This window comes from Adiantum capillus-veneris, chromosome 7 (assembly GCF_014529385.1).
Source record: "Adiantum capillus-veneris isolate H3 chromosome 7, ASM1452938v2, whole genome shotgun sequence".
Classification (NCBI taxonomy): Eukaryota; Viridiplantae; Streptophyta; class Polypodiopsida; order Polypodiales; family Pteridaceae; genus Adiantum; species Adiantum capillus-veneris.
In genome coordinates, this window is record NC_140937.1 from 152,294,449 (window position 1) to 152,313,274 (window position 18,826).

Here is an 18,826-nt window from a genome sequence, read left to right on the forward strand (position 1 = left end):
GACTTAGGCAATCCAAAGATAAAATCCATGGATATGCTTTCCCATGGTGAATTAGGGATTGGCAAGGGTTGAAGCAATCCAAGTTGCTTCCCTCTATCAAATTTTGTCTTTTGGCATACCACACATTTGGAAACATACTCTTGTATGTTCACTTTCATGGTAGGCCAATAGAAATATGTTTCAATTCCCTTTACGGTAGACTGAATGCCTCTATGCCCCACATAAGGTGGAGCATGAGATTCATACATTACTTTCTCACGTAGTGAGTTAGTGACGCATAGTCTATTGCCATAGACAAGATAACCATCTTGTAAAGTGAATGGTTCTTCTTTCTTCCCTAATGCCAGGGCTGAAATCACATCTCTAAAGTCGGAATCAATAGCGTACTCATCTATCATTGAAGATAGATCATTGTGAGTTGCTATGGAAACCGCATTCACTCTCGGCCGTCTTGAGAGTGCATCGGCTACTTGATTGTGCTTGCCAGCAATGTGAGCAATATGAAAATGAAATTGCGAAAGGAAATTCGCCCACCTCATTTGTTTGTCTGAGAGCTTGGTCTGCGTCATGAAGTACTTAAGACTTTGGTGATCCGTTCACAGAATGAAAGGAGTCCCCAATAAATAGTGCTTCCATGAGTCTAAGGCATGTAGAACTACAAGGAGTTCCTTTTCGTATATGCCTAGAGCTTGCTCAACAGGATCGAGCCTTCGAATCTCATAGCCTATGGCGTGCCCTTCTTGGAGCAAAACAGCTCCAAGGCAATCACCACAAGCATCACATTGGACCTCAAATGGTTTTGAGAGATCCGGTAGTGTAAGCACAGGTTGAGAGATAAGCTTTTCTTTAAGCTTTTTGAAAGCATTGTTTTCCTTAGCAGACCATGTATACCTAACGCCTTTCTTTGTTAGGTCATGTAATGGTCCCGCAATTTGTGAGAACTTTTCTATGAAGCGTCTATAGTATGCACACATACCTATAAAGCTTCTTAGTTCATGAAGATTCCTTGGTTTAGGCCATCCTTATATTACCTCTAACTTGGATGGATCCATTTGGATGCCATCTTGAGAGATAATGTGACCTAAATATTGAATCTCTTGCAAGAAAAATTCACTTTTCTTTCGATTAACATAAAGTTTATTCTCTCTCAAAACTTGAAATATTACCTGGAGATGTTGCTTGTGTTCCTCCAATGAATTAGAGTAGATGATAATATCATCAAAGAACACTCCAGTGAAGGTTCGATGAGGCCTGAACAGCTTCTCCATCAAGCGATTGAATGTGGCTGGTGCATTGGTCAAGCCAAAAGGCATGACAATGTATTCGTAAAGACCAAATGTAATACGAAATGCGGTCTTTACAATGTCTTGATCAACTATCCTTATTTGATGATAGCCACTTTTTAGGTCAACCCTACTGAAGTAGGTCGATCCTTGTAGCTTATCAAATAGGTCGTCTACCCGTGGAACGGGAAACCTATTCTTGATAGTGATCCTATTTAGTGCTCTATAGTCGACACACATACGATATGTGCCGTCTTTCTTTTGCACTAATAGCACAGGTGAGAAAAATGGAGATGAGCTTGGCCTAACCATACCGTTCTCAACTAACTCATGCACTTGATGCATAATCTCCTCTTGTTGAGCTTGAGAAACTCTATAAGGAGGTTTATTAGGCGGTGAACTTCCTGGAAGAAGTTCAATTGCATGGTCATCATTACCTCGTTTAGGAGGTAGCTCACAAGGGATGTCGTCAATAAAAACATCTTGAAACCCCTTGAGAAAATTGGATAACTCTAATTCCTTTTGGTTGCTTTTATTTTCTTTTGCTAAAGCATTAGGTTCATTTTGAGAGTCTTTAACAAAAATCATGTACATGGAAATAGAGCTCTTTATTGACTTGTTGAAAGCTGGTGTATGTACAATGGGGATGGTGTTACCCATTTCCTTAGCATCTATATACATGTCTTTTTCCCTGAACTTAAAGGAGATTCTCCTTTCAGGAAATTTAACATCGGCAGCCAGGCGGTCAAACCATGGTGCCCCTAGGATTACATCCTCATGCTTGAGAGGAGAGATAAAGAAGTCCTCTTTGTCCACATAGCCTTGGACATGAAGCCTCAATTTCCCGATTAAGGGAGTGACTGAAGTTTCTTTCCCCTTGAAGGCACTGTCTACGGGTAGGACATCTCCCATCTCGTAGGATTGTATTCCTAGCTTGGTGGACAACTCTATAGATATAAAATTTTGAGTACTCCTCCTCTTGGATTTCAACCAAGGAAGCTCTAGGAGGATCTTGGCGGTTGTTCTTTTGGGGACAAGCGCGGTATGCATGCCCTTGTTCGCCACACTTGAAACACCGGTTATCCTTACGATAACGCTCAAGCTCTTTAGGAGAGAGTTTATTCTTACCTTTGTAAACTCCCTTCTCTTTAGCTTTGTTGGAGGTTCCCTTAGGAGACTTTTGGACATTGTCCCTCCCCTTAAGCTCATTGGAACCCTTATTTTCCGGGGGCTTATTATTATTTTTTGCCCCCGTTTGGAAATTGATTCGAGAGGCGACCATAGTGTGGTGTATTACCGCCGATATGGTACGTGGTCTTTGGGAGTTGACATACTCCGCCATTTCTTCGGTTAAGCCCGCACAAAATTGTTGCTTTTGCTCTCCAAAATCCAACTTTTTGAAGACAGTGGCTTTGAGTTGTAAGTCCCAAAACTTGTCTACATATTTGTGGATGGATTCATTGGGAGAGAGGTTTAAGCTTCGCCATTCGGTGAGTACTTTGTCTTTGGCATCGGTGGCCAAAAACTGCTTCATAATGGAAGCTCTTAAAGCCTTCCATGTTCGTGGAGATTCACCGTTGGCTCGTAGGCTAGACCACCATTGTCTGGCGGACTTTTGAAAGTGCATAGCTACATGGCGTAGCTTAGAGGACTCCGTGAAGCCCTCATCTCCAAACGCCGCATCGAATTGTTGGATAAAGGCCAAGACTTTGTACGTAGCACCAAAGCTACCATCATAGGTAAGGAAAGAGATGCTCTTCCCTCCCTCTTTGAATTTCTTCAACTTGGACGACCTCTTCCATGCGGCATATGATTTCCTATGGCCTCTTCTTTTTGATGGTTCAAAGGTTGCACCATCACTTTCTTCAGAAGGTGAAGAATTTGAAGAAGGTGGAGAAGAGGGTGACCTCTTTCTCGCCTTTTTCTTGTCTTGATCTTTGTCGTCTTCACCATAGCTTTCATAAGAGGAAGAGGATGAAGAAGATGGAGAAGAGGGTGTCCTCTTTCTCGCCTTTTTCTTCTCTTGCTTTTTATCATCCCTCTTTGAATTATGGCGTGGAGAAGAGTGTGATGGTCTTCTCCGCTTTGGTGGTGATGGAGAGCGTTTAGCCCGCCGTCTTCGTGGAGCCATCTCCGTCGAGGTGGCGGGAGACTCGCTTCTTTCTCGTTCCTTCGGTGGAGGCTCTTGAGTTCTCCTTTGGGAAGGAGATGCATCATCAAGAAGTAAATTCTTGAGCCCTTCATATGGATTCTCTTCTTCTTCCCGAATCGGAGAGAGACCTCTTTTGGTAGTCTCACAAGGAGGCTTCCTAGGTGTTCTCTCGTCATGGTGATGAGCTTGGAGAATCCTGTGAGCACGGAGCTGCCGTTGCACTTCACTTTGGAGAGATGGATTGCCCATGGCTTGTTGAAGCCTAGAAACAAGATAGTTAACAAGCATTGAAGCATCATTAGTAGCTTGTTCATGAGCAAAATCAAAGTTATCAACATTAATTTCACTCTCTTTACTATTGTCAGCCATTCTAACAACTTTTAGGTGTAAACTTTTTAGGTGTACTTTGGCACTTCAAGCCCTAGTTGCTACTCCTCTTTACCCCTTTAGAAAAAGCACTCAAGCTTCTGTTCCCGCGGCTCGAATACCATTAATTGCAAGGAATAGAAGAGAGGGTCTTTCGACACCAAAACAGCACCGGCTCCTGTCAAGCTTCTAATAGCTCAATAATGGTTAAGCCGTAGGCAAGCCCCGTAGGACTCCACTATTAAGACCATAGCTCTCCACGGTGATGCCCCGTTAACTGCACAAAGGCAGGCGCACTGCAAGGCTAAAAAATCCCTATTCTACTTACTCACAGGCAATTAATAATACCAACCATTTATAGCTAGCTTAAGGACCTCCCTTCTTGAGCAAGAAAAGAGAAACCTTGTGCTCTGATACCAATGTAACATTTAATGGCCTAATAACTTATGTGTAGCGGAAATTAGCATGAACATAGTGGGCATTTCATTAGAATAGATTCCTAATGAGAATTACAAGAGTGCTTGGGTGGAGAGAGCAACAAAAAGCATAACACCTAGTTAGATAGCATCGACAATACTTTCAAAAGAGAGAGCAATTAAGCTATCGACAACAGTTGAGGACCGGATTTTCATGGAGCCGGCCCCCCCTCCAAAAGGCTTTGTATTATGGTTTCTCCCATCAAGAGAGACATTGTACAATACAATTCTTTGTGTTCCTTCAAGACTAGCTAGTGCAATGAAGATGGAAACTTCATGCACTAAGCAAAACACTTTAACAAACACAACTTGAATTATCCCCGTTCTCAGACCCAAGACCTCACACACCTTCGAAGATGGTGAGAGCTAGCAGGGTATGAGAGTAGATTAAGAGGAAGAAGGAGTATCTTACGAGAAAGATGTACATCTCCTCACATAATCACTCATATGTAGCATAGCTTAGCTTAGTAATTAGCTTGGTAGAGGAGATGAGCATGCATTGAAGCTTGGCTCTTGGTTGGATTTGCATCCACATGCCAAGAGAGTGTTGATGTAGGCTTCTATCTCACAAGCTTGGAGTAGGTGATGAGTTCTCCATTAAAGCTTGGGAAGAGATAGTCTTCTCTTTCTTCACACATGAGCTTGTGTGAGTGTGTGTGTGATAATGCCTTGCAAAAATCAGCCCCCTCTCTCTCTTGGGCGAGCCCTCTTGCTAATTGCTCTTGCTGAAGCCTCATTGGCCCTCCCCAAGTCAAGCCAATTACAATTAAGCAGCATAAGTGATAGCCTTCTGACATGTGTCCCCCTTTCCCCTTTTGTGAGAGCTTTAGGTAATTAAATAATTAAACTAAACTCTCATTGGACTCCTTTGCCTCCTGGCCAATAGGAATCAGGCAAGCCATGGGGCTCCTGAATGCTCATTGGTTTCCTTGGGAGACTGCCCAATAGTCTTCTAGGAGACTTAATTCTCATTGGTTTCTTTTATTAAATGTTTTTAATTTAATTAAACTAGATTTACTCTAGCTTAATTCTCATTGGTCCACTTCAAGGGTCATCCAATAGAAATTGGGCACACCTTGTGGGCATCTGGCCTAGGGAGCTGACATGTGTCCCTCATTCCCTTTGTGTAAAGGGAGCCTGTGTGTGTGTGTGTGTGTGTGTGTGTGTGTGTGTGGCTTTCTCTCTCATCCCCTACCTTTAGGGCTCGCCCCCTCCCATGTAAGGATGTGCAAAGACTTTTAGGGCACACACAAAGCATGCAATTTTCCCTAGGGTTGACCTTTGGACACAACCTTTGAATTTTGGAACCTTAGCATTTTGGAAGTCTTAATGGGCTGAACCTTAGGGTTTTTTTATCCCATTGTTGCACATGGCTCTTTTGCAGATGGCCCCCCCTTTGGATCCCTATTTTCCCTCCTTTGGATCCCTACTGTGGCCGGTCTGCTAGCTTAACCAATATTCTAGCTTTTTCTCCCCTGGCACTTCCCCACATTAAATGATCAGTTTAATATGAGAAAATCATTTAGGAGAATTAGATATTGATTATTATGACATCCCGTATCCTGATTGAGCTAGTATACAACCGATAGCAAAATTGGAAGCATCTACATGTATGTGGAATATCTTATTCCAATCCTGTGCTTTCAATATTGGAGGTGAGGTGAGAGCTTGCTTAAGCTTAATGAAGGATTCTTCACATGCCTTGGTCCACTCAAAGTGTGTAATCAAGCTATACATGGGTTTTGCAATTATAGCATATATGTAGATGAACCGTCTATAATGTCTACAATGCCCTATGAAGGCTTGTACCCCCTTGACTGTTGTTGGTCTAGGCAAATCAGCAATAACATGAATTTTTTCAATATCGGTAGCTATGCCATTTTTAGACACTATATGTCCAAGAATTTCTCCTTGTCTACTCATGAATGTGCACTTTTCAGGATTTAAGCAAATCCTTTTTCGTCTATACCATTTTTCTCTTCTTGATTTCTGGTTGGGAAAGTAAGAAAACTTTGCCTCCCCTCCTTTTCAAGAGTAGCTTAGCTCTTACATGTTCTTTTTCTGACCCCGTACCTTCTGAGGTAGCCGAGTGTTCATCTAACTCATCTGTTGCATCGTAATAGAGGTCTGAAAAGACTTGTTGAGCTATCATCAAGTCCTTGGGTTCCTCATCTTTGTCTTCAATGTTGAGGGTTGAGATCACTTGGATAGGAATTATGTTGTAGCCATTCTCATTGCAAAATTGAGTAGGCACAGACGTATTCGCACTACATCCATGGTTGCTAAAATTTGAGTCCACTTGAATGGCTCAAACTCATCTGTTGCATCGTAATAGAGGTCTGAAAAGACTTGTTGAGCTGTCATCAAGTCCTTGGGTTCCTCATCTTTGTCTTCAATGTTGAGGGTTGAGATCACTTGGATAGGAATTATGTTGTAGCCATTCTCATTGCAAAATTGAGTAGGCACATACGTATTCGCACTACATCCATGGTCGCTAAAATTTGAGTCCACTAGAAAGGGTTCAAGTACGTAGGCTTCATCTATGCAGTCCCTTTCTAGAATACATTCTTCTCGTTTTAAACTCCCATTTTCTGAAGCTCCACACACCCAAATAGGAGTGTCTTTGTTTAACCAGGATGGAAGCTTAGTTTCAGCAGAAGAGACTGAATCAAACTCTTATATGGGTGTTTACAAGACATTTCTATAAGTGTGATCTTTTAGATTTACTCTTGTTATAGATCCCACTTGCTTCAAGTACAGATAATTGTTTTCCCAATCTTGGATAAGTTGTACCTGTCGCATGAAAGGTCTTCACAATATAATTTCATAATTGAGTTTTTTCTCAAAGTTTACTATGGCAAAAGTGTATTGATATTCAATTCCACAGGAATTGACTATCACCTTTTCAAACAGCCCTAATGGTCTCTCAATGTGTCCGCCAGCCAATTGCAATTTCATTGAAGTTTGTTTAATGGCTGGCTGTCCCCAGGATTCCCATACTTCTTTTGTGGCTATGGCTATGCCTGCTCCACTATCCAGTATTGCCATGGTTTCAATGTCATTATATTTCACTGGAAGGGTGGTGTTTCCTTCTTCCCCTTCGTAATATTCTCCGACATTGTTCATGGGAACAGATCGAATCTCTTTGTTGTCCATTTCTTTTTTCAAAATTTTCAAAATTTTTTGAGATTAACCCCGTTATTCCCACCTTCTCTATGGTTTTTTGTAGATCATTCCATAAATATGATCTGAGTTTTAACAGTTCTCCCAAGGTAAGAGTGCATTGGATGGGTACAGACATGATTGAATGAATGTTGTCTACTTCTAGGGTCTGTTCAGCTCTTTTTACTTGAGTGGTCTTACACACTATGGATTCATCTTCATTATCTCCCAAGTAAGAAGGTAATATTTTCAAGGTCAATGGTTTCAACATTCCTGAAGCTTCAGATCCACAATCCTTATACAAGGATTGTACATCCATGTTCATATCAGTAGGTAGGTTATCCAACCAAACTTCCTCTATAGGAGCTGACTTTAGAGTTAGGCTCCCATCGTTGATCTCTCTAAATTTTTCCCATAAGTGTCCTGGCCAGTCTTCGTCTACGAATGGAATTCCGTCTAAGGCATCTTTGCTGTTCGGCACTATAAGTTTTGGTTCTTTTGTTTCAAGGTGGGGTTCTACCACAACATCAGGTTTTCCTTTAATGTCTCTTACCACAAGCTCTTTAGGTTTTGGGATACTTTCAAGCTTGGGTTATTGTTTTTCTAGAATTTCTTGTGTGATTCTTATCAAATTTTGATAAGCTTCCAGCTTAGCTGCTTCCATATCTGGAGAAGGATAGTTTTTCCATTTGTTTTCCATGTTTTGGCCTGCTTTAAGTCCTACTTGGTAGGCTTCCAGGCGGCATTAATAGGCTCAAAATTTTATCAATGAGAATGGATCCTCCAAATTTCACGGTTGTTTCCTTGATTTCACTTCCAGTCTCTTTCACCTTTTCTTGGAATAGCTTTTTTGCTTTCTCCTCGATTTCAACCCGTTGTTTTTGTTTTCTCATCTCATATCTTTTGCTTCTGCTTCTTTTGATTCTTTGAGAGGAAACTTTCATATTTTCCAAATCATCAGAGGAGTTGTGTTTCTTTTTCTTGGCCTGTGCTCTAGTAATTACCTTGATTGGAACAATCGGTTCACTCTCTGAAGAGCTACTAGGTATCACTTGGACTACGTTTACTACTGTTTTACCCTTGTTTAAAGGATTTTTAGGACAATCTTCAAGAAAGTGTCCTCCCTTTTTGCAACATTGTATGTAATAAGCTTCAACTGGCTTGAGGTTTTTGTCAGGCTCTGGACATTCATTTTTCCAATGGTCATCTGCACCATAGTTGTGACAGTTTTCCGTTCTTGGCTTAATCATGGGTCTTACCATGAGAGGTATAACACCTTGATTAGCTACATAATACATTGGTGCGAGCTCTGATGGAGCATAAGTCACAGTTTCTTCCATTGGTGGTGGATATGAATTATACCAATCTTCCTCTACCATTACCGTAGATGGACTAGGCTCCGCATAGGGTGTAACAGGCACTAATGCTTGTTCATCTACGACTCCTTCATAGTGCATGTACTTTATAGACATTGCATTATGTCCTGGGTACGGAGGTTGTTGGCCCAACACAAGTGGAGGTCTTTCCATACCCATTGGTGGTCTTTGAGCTTGGGCCATATTAGGCTGATATCTGTACATGGGTTGTCCTTGTGCCCTCATGGGCACGTACTGAACATTCCCATCATACTTTGGTCGAAAGTAGCACTTGTGGGTCTCATGATTGGTCCATTTAACCTCAATTGCACACCATTTTTGTGGCCTAATTGGTTGTCCCTGTTGAGGTATCCCTTGTCATGGTCCCCTCATAGGTGCTTTTTGCACGTTGTTCATCATGTCGTTCATCCTTTTGAGCATATCTTCTATGGCTAAAAGTGGTGCTGCAACGGGCGTTCCCACTTGTGCTAGTTTAGTGGATGCTGTTTTCTCGCTTTGGTTATCCTTAGGGATATCTTCTTCGTTAAAAATATCATAATTGTCTCCTAAGTCAATAGCATCTGACACACACTCTTCTAGGGTTATATGCTTTTTACTATAGAGTATAGCATGAAGTTCTTTGTTTAGCAGTCCCTCTAGAAACAATGATACGATTCATTCTTCTGTAGGTATCTCTTGCCCTGGGTATCTGGCAAAATATTGTTTCATTTGAGTTGCACAATCCCTAATAGACTCACCATGTTTCTGTTTAAAGCTGTAGATTTGAGCTACCGTATTATGTTTGATCCTCGTTTTGGAACAAGAAGCTACAGATCCTTAAGCTAATGCGTTCAAGTCCATGATTGACCTTGGTGGAATGTTTTGGAACCATGTCAATGCTTTTCCTTTTAATGTCATTCCAAACCCCTCGAATTGAGTATGGAAATCGAATATACGTTCTGCTCTTAGCACTTGCTTAAAGCTTGCTAAGTGGTCGTATGGATCCCCTGATCCACTGTATTTTCTGACCCATTTTTGAAAATCAGCTGGTCTGACGCGTCTGTTTGGTTCAACTCTCGTCTCCTGTTCCGAGTCCTTCAAACCAGTCTGTTGGAAATAGTGACTCATGTAGCCCTGGATTGGCCTTAGTTTCACCCGGTTTTCTGTGATGAGGTGGTTTCTGGTTTCTTAACATTACTCTCAAATGATCTCTCCCAGTTTTTATCTCTTGGAATTGTTTCTGGTCCTTGTCCCAGTATCCAATCCCTTATGGAATACCCTTGGTATTTTGTTTGTTCTACCTCCTCAGGAGTCATCATAACAAAGTTGTTGTTATAACAATCCCTAAACAGGTAGGTTGGTAGGTCTGCAAACCCTTTATCTTTGATCTTGAAGATATAGATGATCTTCATGGCCGTTAGTTGTCCTGGTTTGGCATGCGAAGTCCACAAAAGATCTTTTACATTTCTATCTTCCCAACAATAGACTCCGATCCTAGGATTATCCGTACTAAGCCGTTTCAAACGCTTCAAATCTACTTGATCGTATCCCTCGAATTCCAAAGTTGGTGGTCCTTTTTTTGCTGACATATCTGAGATTATGGTGTTTACTTCTAACCCCCATTTGTCTACCACATCAAGGTTTTCGACTTCTACATACTAAGTTGCGTTTTTGTCCATGTATATTTTTCCTTGTTTGTTTGCCCTAATCTCTTCTTCGAACTCAATACCATGTTCATCAATGCAAATAGCATACTCCTCGTTAGGGTCCAAGTAAAGCTCGGCTCCATGGCGGTTAGTCTTGTAAAAAGAGAGGATATGCTTATGGCGCATTGTAGTTCCGGTTTCCAAGTGAGTCAAGTAAGAAGACAATTCAGATGTTGAATCTGATAAAGTGTCTGAGAGTTCTTCAAGAATGTGTGCAAGGAATTGCCTTGATTCACGCTTTCTTCGGTGGATACTCTACTGGAGGTTTCTCCAAGTATGCCTTGATTTCATAGTACACGACCATATCTAAGGTTCATAAAGAATTACGAAGCCCTGGATCGAGTACTTACCTTTAGATTGACTTGTCGTCAATTTCCACTTGATTCAATTGTCACTTTCTGTCAAGCCACTGATTCCTCGTCTGCAACCAGATTCCTGTACAAATTTGATCAAGTTAGCTATTCTTCTATAAAGACAATAGAGTTTTTGCTAACTCTCGTGATTGGTCTATGTGTATCACTTCAAATCGAGCTATGGAAGTCAAACTGACTTTTAGATTCGACTTTAACAAAAATCAAAGGTTTAATCTGCAACCTGGAAACTGAGTGAACATGTACTAATTTGAATCCGATTGAATCCAAAATTTCCCGGTGGCTTTGTATTATGTTGGTCTAACACTGTACAAGTTCAAAAGTCAACACTGATGTCCCTAGGTAGCAGTATAATCACGATTATTTATTTTTGCTAGTTTTTTGCACTTTTTGGATTGGTTTGGTAAGTATACAACTTTTTGAATTGGTTTGGCAAGTATACAACTTGTTAAAGTCCCTGGAAAAGTTTCAACAAGTTGGACAAAATTTGATCAAGTTTATCAATTGTTTTGTGTTCGTAGACTCTGATTTCAAGATCTGGCTTAAATCTCACTTTTATTATCCAAATTTCACCAATATTGATTTGTGGGGTCTACTTGATATGCTTGACCTTGTGGTATACTCACATTTGCAAAATTATCAAGTTTTGAAGCAGATATAAATAATCGCGATTATTTACTCCAGCTATATTTTTGAAACTTTTTATCCCAACTTTGACACAGATCTGTTAAGCACCTCAAGTTAAGGTCACTAGCCAAGTTTCATCAAGTTTGGACAAATTTTTGTCAAATGGTCATCAATTTTCAGTCGGTAGACTAATTTAGCAAATTTGGTCAGAATTTTCAATCCAGTGATCCAAATCTTACCAAATTTGGTTTGTGGGCTTATTACAACATGATTAAACTAGTGGTATGCTGACTTGGTAAAAAAAGTTGACAAATGGGGCAGATGTAAATAATCGCGATTATTTACAATTGGCAATTTTTTGGTCATCTGAGCATGTACACATGTTTATCACATCAATATAAGCCTATGAATCAATTTTCAACAAGTTTGGACAAATGTTTCTCAAATTTACACTCAAGATTCAAAAAGTGAGTACAAACTTTAGTTTTTACCCAGTTTTTTGCCAGTTTGGTGATCCAAATCTTTTGGGCCTTTACAAAAGTTGTTTGTACAGATGCAATGAGTCAATGGTATGAACCTTGGTCAATTTGGAGCAGAAAGTTAATAACCATGATTATTAACTTCAGGCTTGAAATGAACACTTTTTTACAATTTTTTCAAAGACAGTCTTTACATGAGCTATTTTAAGCCTATGAATCAAGTCAAAACTTAATTTGGCCTAAAATGTCAAGAAAAAGGAAATAATCTGAGTTTTGGCCAACTCTTGAAATTTTTACCTTGAAGTGTCCTTGAGCTTACCAACTGGTTCAGACAACATTTAAGCTTACTCTCCAGTTGGATTGAGTGGTTTTGAGTCTTTTCGTGTTATTTCTAGCCGTAGACTTGAAATTCTGCAACTTCCAATAACAACTCACACTTGATTCTTTCAGAGAGAGCAATGTTCTGAAATCCACCTCGGATCCTACTTACCCTACTCATAGATTCTCATGCAATAGGGTTGTGGAAAGTGTCTACAAACACTCGTTTTCTTGTCTTTTATGGTTTTTTGAGCATTGATCTTAAGACTTGTTTCATCTACCAATCATCCTCAAAATTCGAATCTATTTCTACAATCCTACAATCCTAAAGGCACTCAGTAAATACGATTACTTCCAAGCTACCTCTGGCAAAAGGCAATCCTACAATCCTGAAGGCACTCAGTAAGTACGATTACTTCCAAGCTACCTCTGGCAAAATACGACAATCTTAAGCTATGCGGTTTTTAAAAGAAAGTTTTGAACTCTAGGCGATCCTAGAGGAAGTTAAAGGATAACTTCACAAGACGCTCATGTTTTTTCCTAGTTTAGGTCTCTTCGATCCCCGGCAGCGGCGCCAAATGTGGGACGCATGTCTAACCTCACCATCCTATCTTATTGCAGTATTAGCGAGAACCACAATTAAATTGTCAATCCATGGGACGAAGCTGACTCGACTTGTGCATAGAGGCTACAAGAGGTTGTCAATCTCTCGGAAAAAAACTAACAACTCGCATCTAACTCAAGCTACACTCAAGTGACTGAAATCACCAAAAGCCAATCGCTCATCGGCAAACAAATCACATCTGGTACAGCATCAAATGACATCCAAACGTAACGAAACTTCTAGGACATGTTTATAAGACCTAAGCACACATGCTTATGGTCTCAAACCCCACTTTAGGTCAAGTTCCAAAATCACAATTATTAACAGCAGTGGATTTTTGACCTAGTCGTTTTCGACCCAGAATGCATCTAAATGCTTACCAATGATGCCCCAATACCCCAACTATGCTTGGTTTTTTGTTTCAAAGTGTAAATTCCTAGTTATGATGAAATTAGGCTACAGTTCGGCGACACCAAAATCTACAAATTATTGTGCACTGCTTACGTCAATGCGTAGAGCTCTTACCTGGTGTTGCAATGCAACAAACGCAACTGCAATGTGACAACCGGGGAGGGAGTAGGAAGCACGAGAAGGAGAGGAGTGAGCGTCGTTAGCTCACGCTATGTATTTCATTATCCAAAACTTGAAATTAACTTACAAAAATTGGCTTTTATACGTTAGCCAAGGTTTTTGGTGGTCAAAATTTATAATCTAGGAGTTCTACCAAAAATGGGTAATGACAGGATGATACAATCTAGAAGCTTGTAGCTCCGGCTCATTAATTACAGAGTTTATCCGAGAAAATAGGAGTTACAATATTCCCAATTTATCAAAATAATAAGTGTTTTACAATGAGAACTCTGAAAAATGATATCCGTGTTAGCTTTGTTAGCCTTGCATATTCCCTTTCAGTAAAGTATTCTTGAACCTTAGTAGTTTTACTTTCAGTTTGTAATTGTGGAAGATCTTTGTGCCTCTTCATTCTTCCTAAGTAGTTATCTTCGCACCTGATGGTAGCGCGTTGTATGGGAGAAGGGTGATGAATGCAAGGCTATGGCCATTAAGACTCTATGCTTCTCTGTGTATTCAGTCTTCAGTTTTCCTTCAATTCCCTGATTCTGTTCTGAACTTGTTCAAGTACTAAAACTGTTTTGATTCTATGGGATGATGATGTAATGCTTTAATGGTTAATTTAGTTATTATTCTCACTCCCCTATGCCTCAATAACACTTGGAGATCCTGTTAATTGTGGAGCAAACTTTGATCAAAGCCTTAACGGGCAATGGGGTCTAGTTGGGGCATATGGGGTTGTGAACTTGATGATTTCCTACAAGCATTCTCTAATTGGAAGTCAGAGGAGGAGGAAAAGGAAGATTATAACCTGATTTTCCTTCAGGAGTATTTTCCCAAATTGCCCGGTGATTTAAAGCTTCAGGTTGTTTCCAAGGTTTTTCAGTTTTACAAAGCACAATTTTTACCTTTGGGTTGGTGAATGGTCCAATCCGTTTGGTTAACTGCACCAGTAGACAACTCATAATTTTCCTCAGAATCACAAGTAGAAGGAGACATGTATGAGTGATTCACGGGATGAACCACCAAAACTCTCCTATGGCACCAGGTTCCAAAGAAGAAGATATGAATCATGGCTGGAATCTCAACTTTAGAGATCAAGGGGTCATGCAAAAGAAGAAATTCTTGAAGTAGGAGCAGTTACAGGTTTGCCACCAATTCCTGAAGGAACAGGACCTGGAGAGACCAGCAACATAAGTGGAGACCAACAACAGGAGGAAGGGGAAACATCTTCACCTCAGCCAATAATGCAGGGAAGGAACCCAACTCCTGAAAGAGTCATCCATCAATTAGTTGGCATTCGGACAGTCCAACAATTTTTGAGGGCAAGGAGGCAACTGCAATTTCCTAAACCACCACTTCTACCATTGTTGAACTTCAACCCTTTGGGGGGTCCACCAATTCAACAAGTACCCATTATGGCACAACCACCACTCAACCCCAAAGTAGGGATAGCCAAATTTAGTGGGAAAGACTCCTAGGATGCTGATAGTCATGTGGGACAGTTTGAGACAAGATGGTATGCTAGTGGGTATGATGTCCTTTATAATGATGCTATAAAAAAAAGAGCATTTTGCAGAAACATTACAGGGAAAAGCCATGTTTTGGTTCATGCAGTATGGTACTGCTGCATTCCCTGATTAAAACTTAAAGATCAGATTTCTGGCCAGGTTCAGGGTAGAGAAAATCCCTGAAGATGTTCTGAGGAAAATAAAAAATATAAAGCAAAAGGATTTGTTGGTGAAAGACTATGCCCAACAATTTAGGAACTTGATGAACAGGTTGCAAGCCAATCAAAGACCCTCTTGGGAACAATTGGATGATTATTTCTACAGAGGTTTGAGGGAACAATTGAAGAGTGCCATTGCAAGTCATGCTCCTCTTACCCAACCTCAAGATTTTGGAAACATTGTGGATGCAACAATGAGAGCTGAAAGAAGATATGGCACCAGTGAACAAAAGAAGAGTAAGAAGAAGTTCCAACAGGACTTTGATTCAGAAAATGAGGATTCAGATTTAGATTCAAATGGTGATGAAGAAATAGATTCAGATTTGGACCAGGAAACAAATTCTAAGGATGAAGAAAAAGACACATGGAGTTCCAAGAAGAAGAAGAAGAAAAAGTCCAAGAAGAAAGGATCAAAGTCAAAGAAACACAAAAGCAAAGGCAAAGCCAAGCATGGTAAGTCTGAATCTAAGGAACCCAATGATATCAGTAAATAGATTTTGGATAAACTAAAGGAGATACAGCCACAATCATTTTCTAGCCCTACCAGATCACCATTTTTTCAGGTATGCTAAAGACCTGGACATGAGTATGATAATTGCTATTATAACCCCAATTTTAGAGGCAGAAGGCCAACACACAATTTAGCAAAGATGGAATCAGGTGCTAATGTGGTTGCACCACAACCCTTCAGGGGTAGATTTTAGAATTTCAAATCAACAACGCCAATTCCAGCAAGGGAGTTGGAAAAATGGGCCAAGGTTTCAGCAAACCCCCAATCCAATGCAACCATGTACCTATTGTGGTACAATGGGACACAAGCAAGGACCTCCATGTGAGTTGTGGTCTAAGCATAGGAATGAGAGAGGTATTCCAATTGTGAATTTTAATTCCCCAAATTCCGGCGCTAGTTCTTCCAATGATGCTAGAATGAAGTCACCAGCTCAGCTAAATGAAATGTTTTTGGAAGAAATTGACACTTCAGATGAAAAACAAGGCAGTCAATTATTAGAACCTGACAACAGACTGTCTACTGAGGAAACAGGAGGAAAGTTACCCAAACCATATACTGATTCTATATACACTTCTCAGTGTGATTGCTCTCATTGTATTCAAATTGAGGAAGTGTTTGACAAACCACAGGAAGTACAAACTTTAGCCATCACACGATCCAAGGGATAGTTACCACTACAGGAAAAGGAGCAAGGAACAGATGTTGAGGACCCTATTGATTGGAGATCTCAGGAGAGGAGTCTTACAAGAGATCCAATATAATCAAAAACCTGACAAAGAAGCAGATTTTTGGTCCACAGATTCAGTTCAAAAAATTTGGGAGAAGATGGGCAATAAGCAGTCAAATTCTACATCACTACCAAATTCCTTGACGCCAGATAATTTAGTGCAAACTTCTACTAAAGGATTATCTGATGACCTTTTTGAAGCTCTTATGGATGCCCCAATTTCATTCAAAGTGGGACAACTCCTGAAACTGGTCCCTGACTTCAGTCAGGTGTTCCTCAGGAAACTCACAGATGAAACTAAAGGAAAGACATTACCACAGCAAGAAATGGGACATATACATCTAGCACATATTGATTCTGGAGATGTAGCACCAGTAGATGTAGACTACAAAGTTCCAGTGATCAACATTTCCATTGGGAAGGTGTACTTGTCAGATGTGTTAGTGGATGGAGGTTCAGGAGTTAACATTCTTCCTAAATCAGTGTGTAAGAAACTAAAATTAACCAATTGGGCGCGTGCACCATTTCAAGTGAAAATGGTAGATCAGAGGAGAGTACAACCTTTGGGGATTCTTAGGAATCAAACCACCAGTGTTGCAGGATTAATATTCGTGGTGAACTTTGTGATTCTCAGACTCGAAGAAACAACCTGCTCCTACCCAATGATCCTAGGAAGACCATAGTTAAGAGCAGCTAAAGTCAAGCTAAAGTCAAGTGACTTTGGGGTGCAGACACCATTGTGATCAAACAGGGTAAGAAAAAGGTTAGGATACAGATGATACCCAGGAAAACAATCTCACCATGTTTTAGACCTTTGTATGCAGAGGGTATTAATATGGGGGAGGTAGTTGAAGAAGATGAGGAAGAAGAATTTCTTCAAAGGAATCAGACAGTTATTCCTATTTTTGAGGTTGATGTTCAAAAAATTGCAGACACAGTTTAGAATCAGGACCAGTCACCTGATCCAAAACTGATAAACATGAGAAATGTTTTAGGGATTTCAACTTCCAACAAAAAGTCACAACAGGATTAGGAAGCATTAGAAGCAACTAAACATGCAAAACACATCTTTGATGAGAAAATGGTCAAGAGTTCAAGAGTTAGGGAAGATGATTAGGAGGACATGAACCTGGGAGAGGATAGAGATTGTCATAATAATCAATATCTAATTCTCCTAAATGATTTTCTCATATTAAACTGATCATTTAATGTGGGAAAGTGCCAGGGGAGAAAAGGCTAGAATATTGGTTAAGCTAGCAGACCGGCCACAGTAGGGATCCAAAGGAGGGAAAATAGGGATCCAAAGGGGGGGCCATCTGCAAAAGATCCATGTGCAACAATGGGCTAAAAAGACCCAAGGTTCAGCCCATTAAGACTTCCAATATGCTAAGGTTCCAAAATTCAAAGGTTGTGTCCAAAGGGTTAAAGCTTAGGGGGAATTGGATGCTTTGTGTGCTCTCCAAAGTCAACACATATCCCTACATGGGAGCCTGGGCGATCCCTTCTTCTAGGGGATGAGAGAGAAAGCCACACACACACACACACAGGCTCCCTTTACACAAAGGGAATGAGGGACACATGCCAGCTCCCTAGGCCAGATGCCCACAAGGTGTGCCCAGTTTCTATTGGATGACCCTTGAAGTGGACCAATGAGAATTAAGCTAGAGTAAATCTAATTTAATTAATTTAAAAACATTTAATAAAAGAAACCAATGAGAATTAAGTCTCCTAGAAGACTATTGTGTAGTCTCAGAAGGGGTCCAATGAGCATTCAGGAGCCCAATGGCTTGCCTGATTCCTATTGGCCAGGAGGCAAAGGGGTCCAATGAGAGTTTAGTTTAATTATTTAATTACCTAAAGCTCTCACAAAAGGGGAAAGGGGGACACATGTCAGAAGGCTATCAGTTATGCTGCTTAATAGTCATTGGCTTGACTTGGGGAGAGCCAATGAGGGCTCAGCAAGAGCAAATAGCAAGAGGGCTCGCCCAAGACAGAGAGGGGGCTGATTTTTGCAAGGCATTATCACACACACACTCACACAATCTCATGTGTGAAAGATAAGACTATCTCTTCCCAAGCTTTAATGGAGAGCTCATCACCTACTCCTTCTTCCTTCTTCCTCTCAATATACTCTCATACCCTGCTAGCTCTCACCATCTTCAAAGGTGTGTGAGGTCTTGGGTCTGAGAACGGGGATAATTCAAGTTGTGTTTGCTAAGTGTTTTGCTTAGTGCATGAAGCTTTCATCTTCATTGCACTAGCTAGTATTGAAGGAACACAAAGAATTGTATTGCACAATGTCTCTCTTGATGGGAGAAACCATAATACAAAGCCTTTTGGAGGGGGGACCGGCTCCATGCAAATCCGGTCCTCAACTGTTGTCATTAGCT